The sequence below is a fragment of the Lathyrus oleraceus genome, chromosome 2, assembly GCF_024323335.1.
Source record: "Lathyrus oleraceus cultivar Zhongwan6 chromosome 2, CAAS_Psat_ZW6_1.0, whole genome shotgun sequence".
Lineage (NCBI taxonomy): Eukaryota > Viridiplantae > Streptophyta > Magnoliopsida > Fabales > Fabaceae > Lathyrus > Lathyrus oleraceus.
Window position 1 is genome coordinate 294417253 of NC_066580.1, and position 18805 is coordinate 294436057.

Consider the following 18805-nt stretch of genomic DNA (forward strand, 5'->3'; position numbering starts at 1 on the left):
TGCAACTCCTCCCGCGAGGACTGTCATACCTGAGGTAGCGACTTCAACTGTGCCTGCTGCAACAGCCCACTTCGCTCCGACTATGCCAGCCGGATTCCCTTGGGGAATGCCTTCTAATTTCATGCCAGAGGAATTCGCTCCTACTCTCGCTTCCATGCCGACATCTAGCCCGGTCTTGTCTGTGCCACCTCCCGTTGTGCACACCCTTCCCCGCGTTAAAGACACCATCTATCATTCTGAGCCGTCTGAGGGTCCGGATGTTTATGATAAGATGGATGAAATGAAAGATAAATTCCTTGAGCTGCGCAAGGAACTAAAGACTTTGAGGGGTAAGAACCTCTTTGGTAAAAGTCCTGCTGACTTGTGCCTATTGCCCAACGTGAAAATCCCTGTTAAATTCAAAGTGCCTGACTTTGAGAAGTATAAGGGAAACACTTGCCCGCTTAACCATCTTGTGATGTATGCTCGTAAGATGTCTACACAGACTGACAACGATCAACTGCTGATCCACTACTTTCAGGATAGCCTGACAGGTGATACGCTCCGGTGGTATATGGGGCTGGAGAGTGCAAGCATCCGCTCTTTCAACGATTTAGGCGAGGCCTTCGTGAAACAGTATAAATATAATGTGGATATGGCTCCGGACAGGAACCAATTGAGGGCAATGTCGCAGAAGGATAAGGAGACCATCAAAGAGTACGCCTAGAGATGGCGAGAACTGGCAGCTCAGATAGTGCCACCCCTGGAAGAGAAGGAGATGACAAAGATCTTCTTGAAGACTTTGAGCTCTTTCTATTATGAAAGAATGATTGCCAGTGCTCCCTCAGACTTCACCGAAATGGTGAATATGGGGATAAGATTAGAAGCGGGGGTCCGTGAAGAACGTTTATCTAGAGATGATGGTTCCTCAGCAAAGAAGTATGGAGGCTTTGCTAGGAAGAAAGAGGGAGAGCCTCATGTTGTGTCCTCTCATATCAAAAGAAGACCCTCTGTAAGTGTAGCGGGGTATTCGTTACCATTAGAGATATTAACTAAATCCAAGGTAAACCATACAAGTCGAGTCGCCACCGCACTTCTATTTACCCAAAGGAATGGTTAGAAAGCGAACAAAAACCTAAAAGTTTTATCGAATCAAAAACTAGTAAAAGTGTCAGAGATCTGGGTAAGGGGGTTGGTTATGCAATGGGAAGGTTTTAAGCATCCAAAACATCCTAGGTACTCCTAGGGATCCCTTTTCATAAGTGTTGTTCTAGTCTAAAGGGTGTAGGTATATCTAAAGTACTATTTACTAAAAGGAAGGTTAAAAGAAAATGACTCGCAAAGATGTCGCATCCACTGCCTACGTATCTCATCTGAGTATGAGAATCAGAGTCTTCGTAGCTCGGCTACCTATGGGTTAAAGAGAAGTGTGCTCGGTAAGACGTCGCGTCTTATGCCTACGTATCTCATCTAGAATGAGAATTAGAGAAAAACGTAGTTCGGCTAACTAGGGGTTAAGGATTGCCATCTGAACAAGGACTTACAAAAGAGGACACCAGTTGTGTCAAAGGAGGGTGGGCAGTGTGTTCAACGTCCTAGCAGTAGGTGTCGCAGCTCGCTGAATCGAGTCTTAGGCAGTTACCTCTTTGCAATAGAACAGACTGACATGCCACAAGATCATAGACGCACATAAGGTCTAAAAGTGAGGAAGCTCTGCTCTAGATTTGTCATGCAATATGGACCTATGTGTTAGGAATTACGAAGGGGAACATCTACCTAATGTTAGCATACAAAGAATAAGGGAATTCTACCTATGTTATCATACAAAGGGTTCTACCTAATGGGTGCTACCTAAACGGAACAAGAGTCGACGAATGGAGTGTGGAGAGGAGTTACGGATAAGGGTAGATGGCGATGCCGGAGGCAATCGACTTACAGGTAGATGGCGATGCCTGAGGCAATCGACTTACAAGAGGATGGATGAATGAGTGTTGGTTCTGTTAAGTTTTGAAAATGATTACTCGACGTTGGATCGAGCTTTTGATCTTATTTTGAAATGGTTATCGGATGTTCGTTTTAATTCTTGTATTAACAGGTGAATAAAGAAATAAAGAAATAAATATTATACACTTTATGGGAGAGGGGTACATTTGTTATGAATGGGGATTGTTCATGGCAAACAAACAATAAGAATATATGCCTCATACATCATACAAGTAGGCAACAGTTATCAATCAGATCGGATAAATAAACAATATATAATCAAACCAAAGAATCAAATAATGGAGCATTTAAACAATGCATGGGAGTATGAACATGTTAAATAATCAAGCAATATAAAGCATGAATGAGAGAAACAAGTATAAAAGATAACAGATGAATCAAACATATGAAAATATACACACGAAGGGTCCACTGAATAATTTAATCAGGAAATGAGGTAAGGACCAAATAAAATCAAGGTAAAAGACCTCTAATACATGGCATATGAGATGAACAAGGGAGGATCAAAAGATCTCTTCAATTGCCATAGGCAATCCCTAAGTCAAACATCGATCATAGAGAAGTCAACTGAAAATTCAAGTCAACTTAAAAAATAAAAAATAAATAGCAAATTAATCAAGAAAATTATGAAAAATTAAAATAAATAAGGTGGGGTCAGTACATCATCATCCCCCAAATAGATTTTAAAAATAATGAAAATTGGCACGTGAATTAATTAAAACAAAACATAGGTCAAACGAAAAGTCAATTAATAAGACTAGGTTAGAAATAAATCAAGAATAAATAGTAAATTAATCAAGAAAATTATGAAAAATTAAAATAAATAAGGTGGGATCAGTACATCGTCATCCCCCTAAAAGATTTTAAAAATAATGAAAATTGGCACGTGAATTAATTAAAATAAAACAGAAGTCAAATTAAAAGTCCACCAACCAAATTAGGTCAAAAATAAATCCAAAATAAATTGAAAATGTGAAATAAAATTCCAAGAAAAGGTCAGGTTGACCATGAAACAGTGGTCAACTTTCATCCCAAAAATCAAATGCTAAAAATAATTTTAAGTTATAAAAATAAAATCAATAAAAAAAAGTGTGTTAAAATGGACCATTTCGAATAAATAATTAAAATAAAATATTAATATTAAAAAAATACGAAAATAAAAATTATATAAAATTAAATAAGACGTTAAGAAAAGTGAAAAATATTTTTGGGTAATTTTATGGACGAAGAAAAAATTTTAAATAAGAAAAAGAAATATGAAAATGGAAGGATTAGTGGTGATGAACATGGTAAGCAGGCGTAGATATATCAAAACATGGCCATGGAAGAGATGATTACCTAATGGAAAATACAAGTGGAATGAAATCTGATATGTGATGAAGCTTTGCCTCCTTGCCACGAAATCCCAATGCTCCTTTAGGGTTAGGGTTTCAGCTTCTTAAATAAGGTGAATTAGGTGTTCTCATGGGCTTTTTAATAAGTGATTTATCCATAAGAATAAAAGTGTGAAGTGAGGTGTAAAATGTTGTTATTTTGGGACAAACTTAAGTGAATGGATGTCCAATTCATGGCCAAAAGAGGTAAAAAAAACGTGACTGGTTTGTGCAGCATGCTTAGAAAATCTGATTGGGCCAGCCAGGCCCAAAATCTGCCTAGAAAATCAAGTCATGATGCCCACTTTAAATGAATGTATCTCTCAAACTATGGATCCAAATGAGATGATTCCAAAAGGATGTGAAAGAGGACATGGTAAGGTACAATTGTTGTGAAGAAAGTATTTTCAAATAATTCTTTGAAGTGCAAGAAAACTGGCCAAGAAGTCTTGACAAATTTTGAAGATTTTGGACTTAGAAATTTTTCTAAGTGTCCTAAACAAATGTCTCACTTTGACTAAGCATAACTTTCTCAATTCTAATCCAAATGGAGAAAACTTTATATCTCTAGAATTCTTGGAACAAGAGGAACAATTTTCATGTTGGAGAAATTTTCAAATGGAGCATTTATCTTGATGAAAAATGGGCTTAAAGTGAGTGCAACGATCATGAAAACTTACCCTAAATGGAAAGTCAACCATTTCCAAATTAAGTAACTTTTCCAATTCCTGATTAAATGATGAATCCATAATCCAACCTTGATCAAATTTCACATGTAGGATCCCCTAGGAATGGATTTTGAGATTCCACTCTCAAAATGTCAGAAGTTGACTTTTCTGGCCCCATAGTTGACTTTTCCCAAACTGTCTGATTCCCGATTCCATTGATCAATTGAAGCACTTCTAGCTCAAATAAAGAGCTGATTTTTTGTACGTAGAACCTTGTGGACATATGGAGGGCCATGGAAAAGAGTTTCACCCAAAGAATCAGAAATAAACTGATTTTATACCAAACCCTAGTTTTAGGGCAAAATGACCACGAACTGATTGCACTGATTGCGAATGGATATTTCTGAGATAATTGTGAATCTTCCTAGGCCAAGATGCCTCTCTAATCATGACATGGATGAGATCCTCTACTTCCAACCAAACATTTCCTGTTGCAGGTAGCCATGAAACCCTAATTTTCTACTTAAATCCAGATGAACACTCTGATAGCTTTGAATCCTTCACTGATGAACTGAGGACCATAATAAGATACTTGGACCCCCCTGAGACCCTTGAGACTTGTATACTTAGAAAATGAAGTCAAATTCTCAATCTTGCTTTGTGTGGGCTCCTTCTGTTAAGGAGTGATCGATCAAAACCTGATCTCCATGTCACTAATGCAGTATGCAATGAGTATGACCTAATATGATGCTAATGAAGTGTAAAACATAATCCCATGCTTCCAGGAAAAATGAAGGGTAAATTTTGGGGTATTACAGCTGCCCCTATTCAATCAACTGGAAACCCGAAAGGAAGATAGCAACGGCTTTCACACTTTCGAGGTATCAAGTGATTGAATTCGATAAAAGCCCGAAAATTTACACTGAAGTGAAAAAATGAAGTAACAATGCCTGTCAGAATCGGCCAAGAGGTGGTCTTGAAAAAGAATCCGTCTGGTATGGTGAGAGTCAGTCTGAACACCGAAACAAGAAATGTTAGCCTGCATACCAAAATAAATGGTAACACAGAAATAACCATGGCCTGAATGTCGCTCATCAATCTAAATACTGGAAATGACTTCGATCTGAGCATCGGACGATACTTGATTATCAAACATCGGTCTGAACACCGGGAAACTGGCCTGAATGCCACTTCGGTCTGAATACCGAAAAACTGGCCTGAATGCCACAAGTTGCGTCGACTTGAACGTCGGAAACTTCTTTGATCTGAACATCGGAAAACTGGCCTGAATGCCACTTTGGTCTGAATACCGGAAACTTTCATGCCTGTCAGCATCGGCAGAAATAGGGAAAATGATAATTGAGGCGGCGCGTGGGCCAACGACCCCTGCTGGGAATAATAAAGATAAGTCATGAACAATCTTCAGTCTGAGTACTGGAAACAACTTCTGGCTTATCACTTGGGATACCGAGAATGCCTTATGGTTTACATACGTATGTTTGAATTTTTCAATGGCGTAATGCTCCATGAAAATGGAAATGCTACGCAATTTGGGAAGATGCAATGCAATATGATTCTACATGCAGGGATGCGAAATGCTAGATTAGAAAGAACGCCAAGCCGAGGCAAGGAATTCTGCTGGAGAAATGATCACAATCTTCTGGACCTAGGTGTAAGACCCCAATTTTGACCCTAAGATCCCTCATGGAAGCATAACATTGCATTTGCATTGCCTCAAGGATCTTTAGCATCTTGGTTCCCTTTGCCTTTGGGTGGGACTCCTTGTGATTGGTTTGAGATCACCAAGCATGCTTGAATTATACATCATTGTTTCTCTTACTTTTGTTTACTAACCAAAAGCACAAAAATATGTCACTAACATCTTTTTTGTAGCTTGAGCAATCACAAGGTCTGAGCTGTCATGCTCGCTAGACGAGCAGACTAGTTCGCTAAGCGAACTGAACTGTCATGCTCGCTAAGCGAGCATATCCTTCGCTAGGCGAAGCGCACGCATTTTGGAAAATAACAGAAATTTTGGGCTTAATTCTGAGCCCACCAAGTCACCAATATTAGGTTATAAATACCAAGCTTCATTTGAGAAAAAAGAGGCTGGAGATTATTAGAAAGAGGCTGGAGATTATTAGAAAGAGGCTGGAGATTATTAGAAAGAGGCTGGAGATTATTAGAGAGAAAAGAGGCAGAAGGGAAACCTACGAACTAATTTGCAGCAACCTCCAGAAAACTCTGAAAGGTTCACTCGGACTCACACACTTTCGCCTCCGCCTCACGCAAACCCTAACATTGCTTTGCAAACCCAGCCGCGCCTTTCGAGTTTCATCGGTCTCTCCAATCAGCTTGGAAAGATCTCTGGGTTTCTTGTTTCGCTAATTATTGTTGCTTCGGATCTTTATCCGCGTGGTACTTTTACCCTTTTCCCGCATTTTACCGCTTTCCTAGCTGGAAGACCTCGATAGGAGGCAATGTTTTTTGCGTGTTTACTTTATGCATGTTTGTTTTGTATGGTCTGATAGCCTCTCGAGGCATGTCATTTAAGGTAGCGCGGTTCCTTCATCTAGGACTGCCTTTTTGCATGAGCATCCCTAAACACCCCAAACTCATTGATTTTTCTTCTCCTAAGAACACGTTATCTCCTTCTACTACAGGCGAGTAAGTCTCCAAAGGTCGAGCATCCGGTATATTGCGTAGTAACGTCGTTCACCCCAAAACACAACCCTTACCCCATAGGTGGTCGAACTACGTTTTGCTCTGATTTTCATCCTAGATGAGATACGTAGGCATAAGACGCGATGTCTTAGCGAGCACACTCCTCTTTAACCCATAGGTAGCCAAGCTACGAAGACTCTGATTCTCAGATTCAGATGAGATACGTATGCAGTGGATGCGACGTCCGTGCGAGTCATTTTCTTTTGACCCTTCTTTTAGTAAGTAGTACATTAGATAAACATACACGTTTTTCTCATCCCTTCAATCATGTTTGCACAAATAAATTTTCAAAAAAAAAAAACAACCTTTGCAACAAATGTGAAAAGGGCTCCCTAGGAGTACCTAGGATGCTTTGGGTGCATAATACCTTCCCATTGCACCCCTTACCCAGATCTCTGACATTTTTACTAGTTTTTGATTCGATAAAACTTTTAGGTTTTTGTTTGCTTTCTAACCATTCGTTTGGATAAATAGAAGTGCGGTGGCGACTCGACTTGTATGATTTACCTTGGATTTAGTCAATATCTCTAATGGTAACGAATACCCCACTACAGAAAAATGGCGACTCTGCTGTGGATCGAAACATCCTAGTGGGTTTTGCCTACTTTTCATATTTGTTGTATTATATTATATTTTTTTTTGTGTGATATATTTTTGTGCAATTTGGGATTACTGTATTGTATGTAATGATTGAATTGTTTGAATATTAATTCCTTGTATGCTTGGTGATCTTTGTGAGATGAGTTCTATACCCGGACTCGAGTGCACTTAGGATAGGAGAATGGCATAGTCTTGTCGACTTGTGTGGAGTTATTCCTTAGCAAGTTGACTTGCAAGTCCATTCACTTGGTGGAGGTTATGTTGGGATCAATAATGTCACACAAGTAAGTTGTGGTTAGACATTACTCTTTCCAATATAGACCTTAGAAGCCAAGGACCTTAGTTTACCAAGCCCATCTTGGCCTATTCTTAGGATGTAGTGCGAAAGTCGTTCAAGTGTAAGATTTGATACGATTGTTACGCGATACTACACTCATAAGAGTCTCTCTTGAGAATATTTTCGGAATACCCGTAGTCGTTTCTCCAATAATATCCGAAAGATGGGATGATGACTATGGGAACCTCTTGTAGAACATGTTTGGCAGGTTTAAACCCTAGTACACTCCCTTTTGGGTGGTTCTTAACCTAACTCCATGCTCGTGACTTACAACAAACCCTTGATTCATGGTTGATCCGTTCATGAATCCTTAATATCAATGGAACTTGGGTATTGATAAGGTGTAAACCATAATCCACCAAAATGGATGATTGATATTAAGGATAACATGATCCATCCCATGACCTTTGTTTGGTGTGCTTTACTTGATCCTTGAGTGTGATTGTTGCATTCATGCATTCATGCACCCATTTGCATCCATACCATCAATAAATAAGAAAAACTTCAAGGAACTTAAGGGGTTTATTTGCAAAATTTTCAGACATGGAAAGACAAAGAAGGAATACAATGAAGTACAACTTCAGGCAACCAGATTTGAAAGAGTTAAGGAATCTGACATCCTATGTATTAGATCCTTTGGGTTTCAAGGCTCGTTTTGGGAAGCTTCTTCCTCTTCTGACTACTCAGGTGGATGAAGGATTGGTGAGTGTATTGGTGCAGTTTTATGATCCCTTGTACCGTTGCTTCACGTTTCCGGATTTCCAGCTTTTGCCTACCCTTGAGGAGTATGCTTACCTTGTGGGTATACCTATTCTAGACCAGTTGTCGTTTAGTGGCTTGGAGAGTATTCCTACTTTTCAAGAGATAGCTGACATGTTACACATAGATGAATCTTTGGTTGGTGCTCATATGACTACCAAAGGTGGAATTCAAGGTCTCCCTTCTGAGTTCCTCATTGCTCAAGCTACTATGTATGGGAAGGCCATGAATGAGGACGCCTTTGAGGCCATATTTGTACTTCTCATCTATGGGCTAGTATTATTCCCCAACATCGACAAGTTTGTGGATGTGAACGCTATTAGGATCTTCTCTACTTTTAATCCCGTTCCGACTCTGTTGGGCGATACCTACTTCTCTTTGCATATGAGGAATGCAAAGGGTGGTGGCGCCATTGTGTGTTGTTTGCCTCTGTTGTATAAGTGGTTTATTTCTCACTTACCTCAGACGGTCGCTTTCAAGGAGAACAAGGAAGGTCTACGGTGGTCCACGAGACTTATGTCTCTCACTAATGATGATATCTCTTGGTATAACCATGTGTATGATGGTGTGCAGATTATTGACTCTTGTGGCGAGTTCTCCAATGTACCTCTTCTTGGTTACATGTGGTGGGATTAACTACAATCCTTTTTTGGCACGTCGGTAGCTTGGGTTCCCCTTAAAGGATAAACCCAATAACATTCTGTTAGAGGGTGTATTCTTTCAGGATGGTAAAGATCCCCAAGGCTTGAAAGCTAGGATGGTCCGCGCTTGGCGCAAGATTCATAGGAAAGGAAGGAAAGAGTTGGGTCCTAAGAGTTGCATCGCTTTGGAGCCTTACACTGTTTGGGTTAGGAAGAGGGCGTCTGAGTATCTCATGCCTTACGAGTATCCGAGACCTACACCTATGATTATGGTTGGGCCTTCAACCCTCCCTAATCAAGGAGCAGAGGAGTTGAGAGACGAATACCGTTCACGTGCCTGGATCCGTGAACGTGAAGAGTTGCTTCAGCAAATTAAGTAGAAGGATGCGTTGATTGAGTTTCTTGAGCATCAGGTTATTGATGACCCTGATGATGTATGGACTTCTCTACTTCCTCAGTCTTCTAAGTTCTGGAAGAGGAGGTATGATCGACTCGCCAAAGAGAAGGCCGATATGGAGGCAGCCTATGAGAGGGAGGTGAAGAGGCTTCGCGCATCTTATCTTCCTGTGTCCCGAGCTTTAGATGATTGTTTCTAGGGATCCATAAGACGATTATTTTCCTTTTCTCTTGTATATGATTGATGCTGCTGCACTTCTTTTCCCTGATATTATTTGATGAGATATTTCCATATGTGATAAAATGCTTAATATTTCCAGAATTTGCAAATAAAACTCTAAAGTTCCTTTGAAATAAAAAACAAATCATATGCACAAACATTGCATGCATCATAGGCATAAGCAGGTTTTGTTTCCGGTCCCTTGCCATGTGGTCTAACTCTGTGTCCTTCATTTATTTTGAAGACACCACTGGTTTAGGAAAAATGATTAAGTTAGAAGACAACGAGTCCCGGGCTGGCATAGGTTTTTCTTCTGGTACTTTCAACAAGAAAGGGTTATTCAAGAGTGGAGGTTTCATCCACACTGGTCTAGATGAGGAGGCTGCGGCCGTTTTAGAAGAAGATGCAGAGGATTCTGGCAATTTCATCATCCCTGGAGGGGTCTGCAGCAATTGGGTCGCTGTGGATATTCCAACAGTTGTCCATAAGTCAACGTAATGATCACTTTGTTTAAAAACCCTTCTCTCATGCCAAAAGGAGGAGTGATAACATTTTTGGCAACATAAATACAATGATATTTTCATTCAATAAATTCATGTTAAATGTTTGTTTTTCCCATTTATTTTCCCTTTTTGTTTTTGCATGAAATTGGTGATCACATAAAACCTCAAAATGGAATAAAATCAATCTTTTCATCTACATAATGATTTGCCTTGTTTGAATTCTAAATCTTTTCATATCCAAAATCATTATGCAAGTTGATTTCTAAACCCATTGAACATAATGACCCAACACCATCTCCCAATTTTGAATTCTCTGTATTTGAGGCAGAGGAAGATGATGTTGAAGAGATTCCTGATGAGATCACCCGTCTACTTGAGCATGAAGAGAAGATCATTCAGCCGCATCTTGAGAATCTGGAAACAGTCAACTTGGGGTCTGAAGATTGTGTGCGAGAGGTAAAGATTGGGGCACTTCTGGAAGAATCTGTTAAGAAGGCGTTGATTAAGTTGTTACGAGAATATGTTGACGTCTTTGCCTGGTCATATGAAGACATGCCTGGTCTAGATACTGATATTGTGCAACATTTCCTACCTTTAAAGCCTGAGTGCGTGCCTGTGAAGCAGAAACTCAGAAGAACTCATCCTGATATGGCAGTGAAGATCAAAGAGGAAGTTCAGAAGCAAATTGATGCGGGGTTTCTGGTGACTTCTATATATCCTCAATGGGTGGCCAATATTGTGCTCGTGCCTAAGAAAGATGGAAAAGTCTGGATGTGTGTGGACTATAGAGACTTGAATAAAGCTAGTCCGAAAGATGATTTCCCTCTACCACATATTGATATGTTGGTAGATAATACAGCTAAATTCAAGGTATTCTCATTTATGGACGGATTTTCCGGATATAATCAGATTAAAATGGCACCTGAGGATATGGAGAAGACAACATTCATCACACCTTGGGGAACATTCTGTTATCGAGTGATGCCCTTCGGTTTGAAGAACGCCGGAGCCACGTATCAACGAGCTATGACCACCTTGTTTCATGATATGATGTACAAGGAGATTGAGGTATATGTTGACGATATGATTGCTAAGTCAAGAACGAAAGTTGAACATGTAGAGCATTTGTTGAAGCTTTTCCAGCGTTTGAGGAAATATAAGCTTCGTCTGAATCCCAACAAGTGTACATTTGGAGTCCGTTCTGGCAAGTTATTGGGCTTTATTGTCAGTGAGAAAGGTATTGAGGTTGATCCTGCAAAGGTCAAAGCAATACGAGAGATGCCTACGCCTAAAACTGAGAAGCAAGTCCGAGGCTTTCTTGGCCGCTTGAATCACATTTCCAGATTCATATCCCACATGACTACCACATGTGCGCCAATATTCAAGCTCCTCCGGAAAGATCAGTCTCATGATTGGACCGAGGATTGCCAGAAAGCTTTTGATAGTATTAAAGAGTATCTGTCCAAGCCTCCGATTCTGTCTCCGCCCGTGGAAGGGAGACCATTGATCATGTATCTGACTGTTCTTGAAGATTCTATGGGTTGTGTCCTTGGCTAGCAAGATGAATCAGGGAAGAAAGAGTATGCTATCTACTACTTGAGTAAGAAGTTCACCGATTGTGAGTCTCGATATTCAATGCTTGAGAAAACATGTTGTGCTTTGGCTTGGGCCGCTAAGCGCTTACGCCAGTATATGTTGAACCATACCACTTGGTTGATATCCAGAATGGACCCAATCAAGTATATATTTGAGAAGCCTGCTTTAACTGGAAGGATTGCCCGTTGGCAGATGTTGTTGTCTGAGTATGATATTGAGTATCAAGCTCAGAAAGCTATTAAAGGTAGTATTTTGGCTGACCACTTGGCACATCAACCAATTGAGGACTATCAGTCAGTTCAGTATGACTTCCCAGATGAGGAGATTCTGTATTTGAAAATGAAAGATTGTGATGAGCCTACACTTGATGAAGGGCCAGAGCCTGGTTCCAGATGGAGTATGGTGTTTGATGGCGCTGTAAATTAGTATGGAAATGGTATTGGGGCCGTGATTATTACTCCTCAGGGCGCGCATATTCCTTTTACAGCAAGGCTAACTTTCAAATGCACGAATAATATGGTTGAGTATGAGGCTTGTATTATGGGATTGGAGGAATGTATGGATCTAAGGATCAAGCATCTTGATGTATATGGTGATTCGGCCCTCGTTGTTAATCAGATTAAGGGTGAATGGGAAACGAATCAGCCTGGCCTCATTCCATACAGAGATTATGCGAGGAGGATTTCAACGTTCTTTATTGAGGTTGATTTCCATCATATTTCTCGAGATGAGAATCATATGGCAGGTGCTCTTGCTACGCTTGCTTCGATGATTGTGGTTAAATTGTGGAATGAAGTCCCCAATATCACCGTGATGCGCTTGGACAGACCAGCTCATGTATTTGTAGTAGAAGAAGTAAAAGATGGTAAGTCGTGGTATTATGATATCAAGTGTTTCCTTCAGAGCCAGATTTACCAGCCTGGGGCATCTGTAAAAGATAGGAAGACTTTGAGGAGATTGTCAGGCAGTTTCTACCTCAATGGCGAAGTGCTTTACAAAAGAAATTTTGACATGGTTCTGCTCAGATGCTTGGATAGACACGAAGCAGACTTGTTGATGACTAAGGTCCATGAGGGTTCATTTGGTACTCATTCCAATGGACATGCCATGGCTAGAAAGATGTTGAGAGCAGGCTACTATTGGCTGACAATGGAGTCTGACTACTGCAAATTTGTGAAGAAATGCCACAAGTGTCAGATTTATGCTGATAAGATTCATATTCCCCCGACACTTTTGAATGTGATCTCATCACCATGGCCTTTCTCCATGTGGGGAATTGACATGATTGGCATGATAGAGCCGAAAGCGTCCAATGGACACAGATTTATTCTCGTAGCAATTGATTACTTCACCCAGTGGATTGAAGCGGCGTCGTATGCAAATGTGACCAAGCAGGTGGTCGTGAATTTTATCAAGAATCAACTCATATGCCGATATGGTGTGCCAGATAAGATCATTACTGATAATGGATCTAACTTGAATAACAAGATGATGAAAGAGCTGTGTAGTGAATTCAAGATTGCACATCATAATTCTTCTCCGTACATACCCAAGATGAATGGGGCTGTTGAAGCTGCTAACAAGAATATCAAGAAAATTATCCAGAAGATGGTTGTTACGTACAAAGATTGGAATGAGATGTTGCCATTCGCTTTGCATGGCTATCGTACATCTGTCCGCACTTCAACAGGACTGCCTTTTTGCATGAGCATCCCTAAACACCCCAAACTCATTGATTTTTCTTCTCCTAAGAACACGTTATCTCCTTCTACTACAGGCGAGTAAGTCTCCAAAGGTCGAGCATCCGGTAGATTGCGTAGTAACGTCGTTCACCCCAAAACACAACCCTTACCCCATAGGTGGTCGAACTACGTTTTGCTCTGATTTTCATCCCAGATGAGATACGTAGGCATAAGACGCGATGTCTTAGCGAGCACACTCCTCTTTAACCCATAGGTAGCCAAGCTACGAAGACTCTGATTCTCAGATTCAGATGAGATACGTATGCAGTGGATGCAACGTCCGTGCGAGTCATTTTCTATTGACCCTTCTTTTAGTAAGTAGTACATTAGATAAACATACACGTTTTTCTCATCCCTTCAATCATGTTTGCACAAATAAATTTTCAAAAAAAAACAATAACCTTTGCAACAAATGTGAAAAGGGCTCCCTAGGAGTACCTAGGATGCTTTGGGTGCCTAATACCTTCCCATTGCATAACCAACCCCCTTGCCCAGATCTCTGACATTTTTACTAGTTTTTGATTCGATAAAACTTTTAGGTTTTTGTTCGCTTTCTAACCATTCCTTTGGATAAATAGAAGTGCGGTGGCGACTCGACTTGTATGATTTACCTTGGATTTAGTCAATATCTCTAATGGTAACGAATACCCCGCTACACTAGGCAATGTTGTTGGAGATGCACAACACAAAGAACTCTGTGGGGAAATGACCCGCCACACGGTGTTCTGGAAAATACCAAAATACTGAGGCTCTGACTGGGGAGAGAATGGCACTGAAAACTTGCTGCTGAGGAAAGCGACAGTGGTTCTGGCAACCATAATCTGCGAGAGAGACGACTCAACAGGGGAAGCAAACACCAATACGGTACCGAGATTGTGCTTCAAGGAAAGAGACCATGGTCTAGCGTCGAGATCATCGATCTGGCATCGAACTCTGAGGAGCAGCCGCTTCTGCTGGGAAGATACAGTCTGGCACTGTCAACTCCGCTGGGGATATACAGTCTGACACTGTCAACTCCGCTGGGGATATACAGTCTGACACTGTTGACTCTACTGGTGAATGTATAATCTGAAACAAATGCTTGGGGAAGTACAACAGTGAGAGCCTACTGGGGATTGAAGAATCCAATGCTCGGACCATCTCTGCAGGAATAAGATACCAAATTCCAACTGTTGAGGAAAAACATCCACGATCATTTGATGGGGACCTTAAGGAAATGCCCCGAGTGTACCTGTTCTGAATATACGATCCAAATCACTTAAAATTTACAGCAATTTTCAATGTTTCTTAAGCACGTACCTGTAGAGCTCTTATGTTTCATGATGCAATGTTTATCAAAAATTCGGACGTCATTTTTTGCAAACAAAACAGTAAAATGAAAATGAACACATAGATGTACTGAATAACATGATTTTATTGATTGAGTGGCCTCTGAATAGGTATTTACATCAGGAAGCAATCCCTGGAAAGAGGTAATTGCACAACAGATAAAAACAGAAATTAATCTAATGGCAATGTGAAATGGATTTGTATCGGATTCCAATTCTACTATGATTCGCTCGTCTTCAAGATCCTCCAGATGATCAGCTTTTTGAAAAAGGTGATTGGACTGTTTCCTATCCTTCAGAAGTTTCCGGTTATTGACACGAGATGATATTCAGAACTACTCAGAACGCAGCAGTTCGCTTAATCCCTAACTTTTGCCTAGATCGCCCTTTCGGATTTTCAATCCACCGGGATACCCATTTTTGCCTAAGTTGCCCTTTCAGGTTTTCAACTTAACGGGTGTACAATCTTTTCATTTTTTAATCCCTAACTTTTGCCTGAACCTTTTTCATTTTCTTGGTTCGCCGGGATGCCCATTTTTTTGCCTGGACTATTCTTTTTATCGTCCAGCGGGTCTATTTTATGCGAAGTATTTTTTAACTGTGTTTGAGTTCACAGGGGAAGTGAAGTTTTCACCATCCATAGTTGCAAGCATTAAGGCTCCACCATCAAAAACCTTGGTGACAATATACGGTCCATCATAGTTAGGAGTCCACTTGCCCCTATGATCTGTCTGAGGAGGAAGGATCCTTTTCAACACCAAATCTCCGACTTGGAAGCATCGAGGACGCACTTTCTGATCAAAGGCTCTCTTCATCCGACTTTGATACAACTGCCCATGACAAATGGCTGCCATTCGCTTCTCTTCGATAAGACTCAACTCATTGAACCTTGTCCGAACCCATTCAGCTTCGTCTAACTTGACATCCACCAGGACTCTTAGAGAAGGAATCTCCACTTCAACAGGTTGGAGTGCTTCCATACCATACACAAGGGAGTAAGGGGTTGCCCCGGTCGATGTACGTACTGAAGTACGGTACCCATGCAAGGCGAAGGGTAGCATCTCATGCCAATCTCTGTACGTAACGACCATCTTCTGCACAATCTTCTTTATGTTCTTATTTGCTACCTCAACAACACCGTTCATCTTAGGACGATAAGGGGAAGAGTTGTGATGTTGAATGTTGAAGTTCTTGCACAACTCCTTCATCATTTTGTTATTGAGGTTAGAACCATTATCAGTAATGATTCTTTCGGGAATTCCATAACGACAAATGATTTCTTTCTTGATGAATCAGGCAACCACATGTCTGGTGACCTTCGCGAATGACGCTGCTTCGACCCACTTAGTGAAATAGGCGATGGCAACAAGGATGAAACGATGCCCATTGGAAGAAGTCGGCTCAATCTTTCCAATCATATCAATGCCCCACATAGCAAATGGCCACGGCGAAGACATCACATTCAGAGGATTTGGCGGCACATGCACCTTATCAGCATAAATCTGACATTTATGACACTTCCGAGCATATTTGAAACAATCAGATTCCATGGTCATCCAATAATAACCCGCTCTCAATAATTTCTTATCCATTGCATGTCCTCCGTCATGAGTACCGAAGAAGCCTTCATGAACTTCCTGCATTAACATGTCTGTTTCGTGTCTATCCATGCATCTGAGCAAAACCATGTCGAAGTTCCTCTTATACAACACATCGTCTTTGTTCAAGAACAAACTGCCTGCCAATCTTCTCAAAGTCTTTCTATCATTGTTGGATGCCCCTGCAGGGTACTCTTGATTCTTCAGAAAGCACTTGATGGCGTGGTACCAGGGCTTGTCATTAACTATCAGTTCAGCAGCAAACACATATGCGGCCCTATCAAGGCGCATAACATCAATCCTGGGAACATAGTTCCAACGAATCACCTTGATCATAGATGATAGAGTAGCAAGAGCATCTGCCATCTGGTTCTCATCACGAGGTATATGATACAGCTTTACTGTTGTGAAGAAAGTCAACAGTCTTCTCGTGTAATCTCTGTAAGGGACCGGGTTAGGCTGGAGAGTATTCCAATCACCATTCACTTGATTGACTACTAGAGCTGAATCTCCGAAGATGTCTAGAGTCTTGATTCTTAAATCAATGGCTTGCTCGATACCCAAGATACAGGCTTCATACTCAGCTTCATTATTGGTGCACTCAAAAGTCAGACGAGCGGTGAAAGGCATGTGGGCACCTTTCGGAGTGGTAATGATAGCACCAATTCCACTTCCTTTGGCATTGACGGCCCCATCAAACATTAAAGTCCACTTTTCATCTGGATCAGGTCCCTCCTCAACAACTAGCTCTTCACAGTCTTTCATCTTGAGGAACATGATGTCCTCATCCGGAAAATCAAACTTCATCGGCTCATAATCATCAATCGGCTGCTGAGCAAGATAGTCTGACAAAATACTCCCTTTGATGGCTTTCTGGGATGTATACTGGATGTCGTACTCTGTCAGTACCATTTTCCAACGAGCAACCCTTCCGGTGAGAGCTGGCTTCTCAAATATATACTTGACTGGATCCATTTTTGAGATCAGTAAGGTTGTGTGAGTCAGCATGTATTGTCTCAATCGCTTAGCAGCCCATGCAAGTGCACAACATGTCTTTTCAAGCATTGAGTATCTCGACTCGCAATCTGTGATTTTTTTACTCAGGTGGTAGATGGCATGCTCTTTCCTACCTGTCTCGTCGTGTTGACCGAGAACACAACCCATGGAATTATCAAGTACTGTTAAATACATAATCAGCGGTCTCCTTGGGACTGAAGGCATAAGGATTGGAGGATTCTGCAAATACTCTTTTATCTTCTCGAAAACCCTTTGGCAATCATCATTCCACTTGATGGCCTGACCTTTTCTCAATAATTTGAATATTGGCTCACTGTAGCGGGGTATTCGTTACCATTAGAGATATTGACTAAATCCAAGGTAAACCATACAAGTCGAGTCGCCCCCCGCACTTCTACTTATCCAAAGGAATGGTTAGAAAGCGAACAAAAACCTAAAAGTTTTATCGAATCAAAAACTAGTAAAAATATCAGAGATCTGGGTAAGGGGGTTGGTTATGCAATGGGAAGGTTTTAAGCACCCAAAACATCCTAGGTACTCCTAGGGAGCCCTTTTCATAAGTGTTGTTCTAGTCTAAAGGGTGTAGGTATATCTAAAGTACTATTTACTAAAAGGAAGGTTAAAAGAACATGACTCGCAAGGATGTCGCATCCACTGCCTACGTATCTCATCTGAGTATGAGAATCAGAGTCTTCGTAGCTCGCCTACCTATGGGTTAAAGAGAAGTGTGCTCGGTAAGACGTCACATCTAATGCCTACATATCTCATCTGGAATGAGAATTAGAGCAAAACATAGTTCGCCTAACTAGGGGTTAAGGATTGCCATCTGAACATGGACTTACAAAAGAGGACACCAGCTGTGTCAAAGGAGGGTGGGCAGTGCGTTCAATGTCGTAGCACTAGGTGTCGCAGCTCACTGAATCGAGTCTTAGGCAGTTACCTCTTTGTAATAGAACGGACTGACATGCCACAAGATCAGAGATGCACGGAAGTTCTAAAAGTGGGGAAGCTCTGCTCTAGAGTTGTCATGCAATATGGACCTATGTGTTAGGATTTACATAGGGGAACATTTACCTAATGTTAGCATGCAAAGAATAAGGGAATTCTACCTATGTTATCATACAAAGGGTTTTGCCTAATGGGTGCTACCTAAACGGAATAAGAGTCGACGGATGGAGCGCGGAGAGGAGTTACGGATAAGGGTAGATGGCGATGCCGGAGGCAATCGACTTATAGGTAGATGGCGATGCCTGAGGCAATCGACTTACAAGAGGATGGATGAATGCGTGCTGGTTCTGTTAAGTTTTGAAAATGATTACT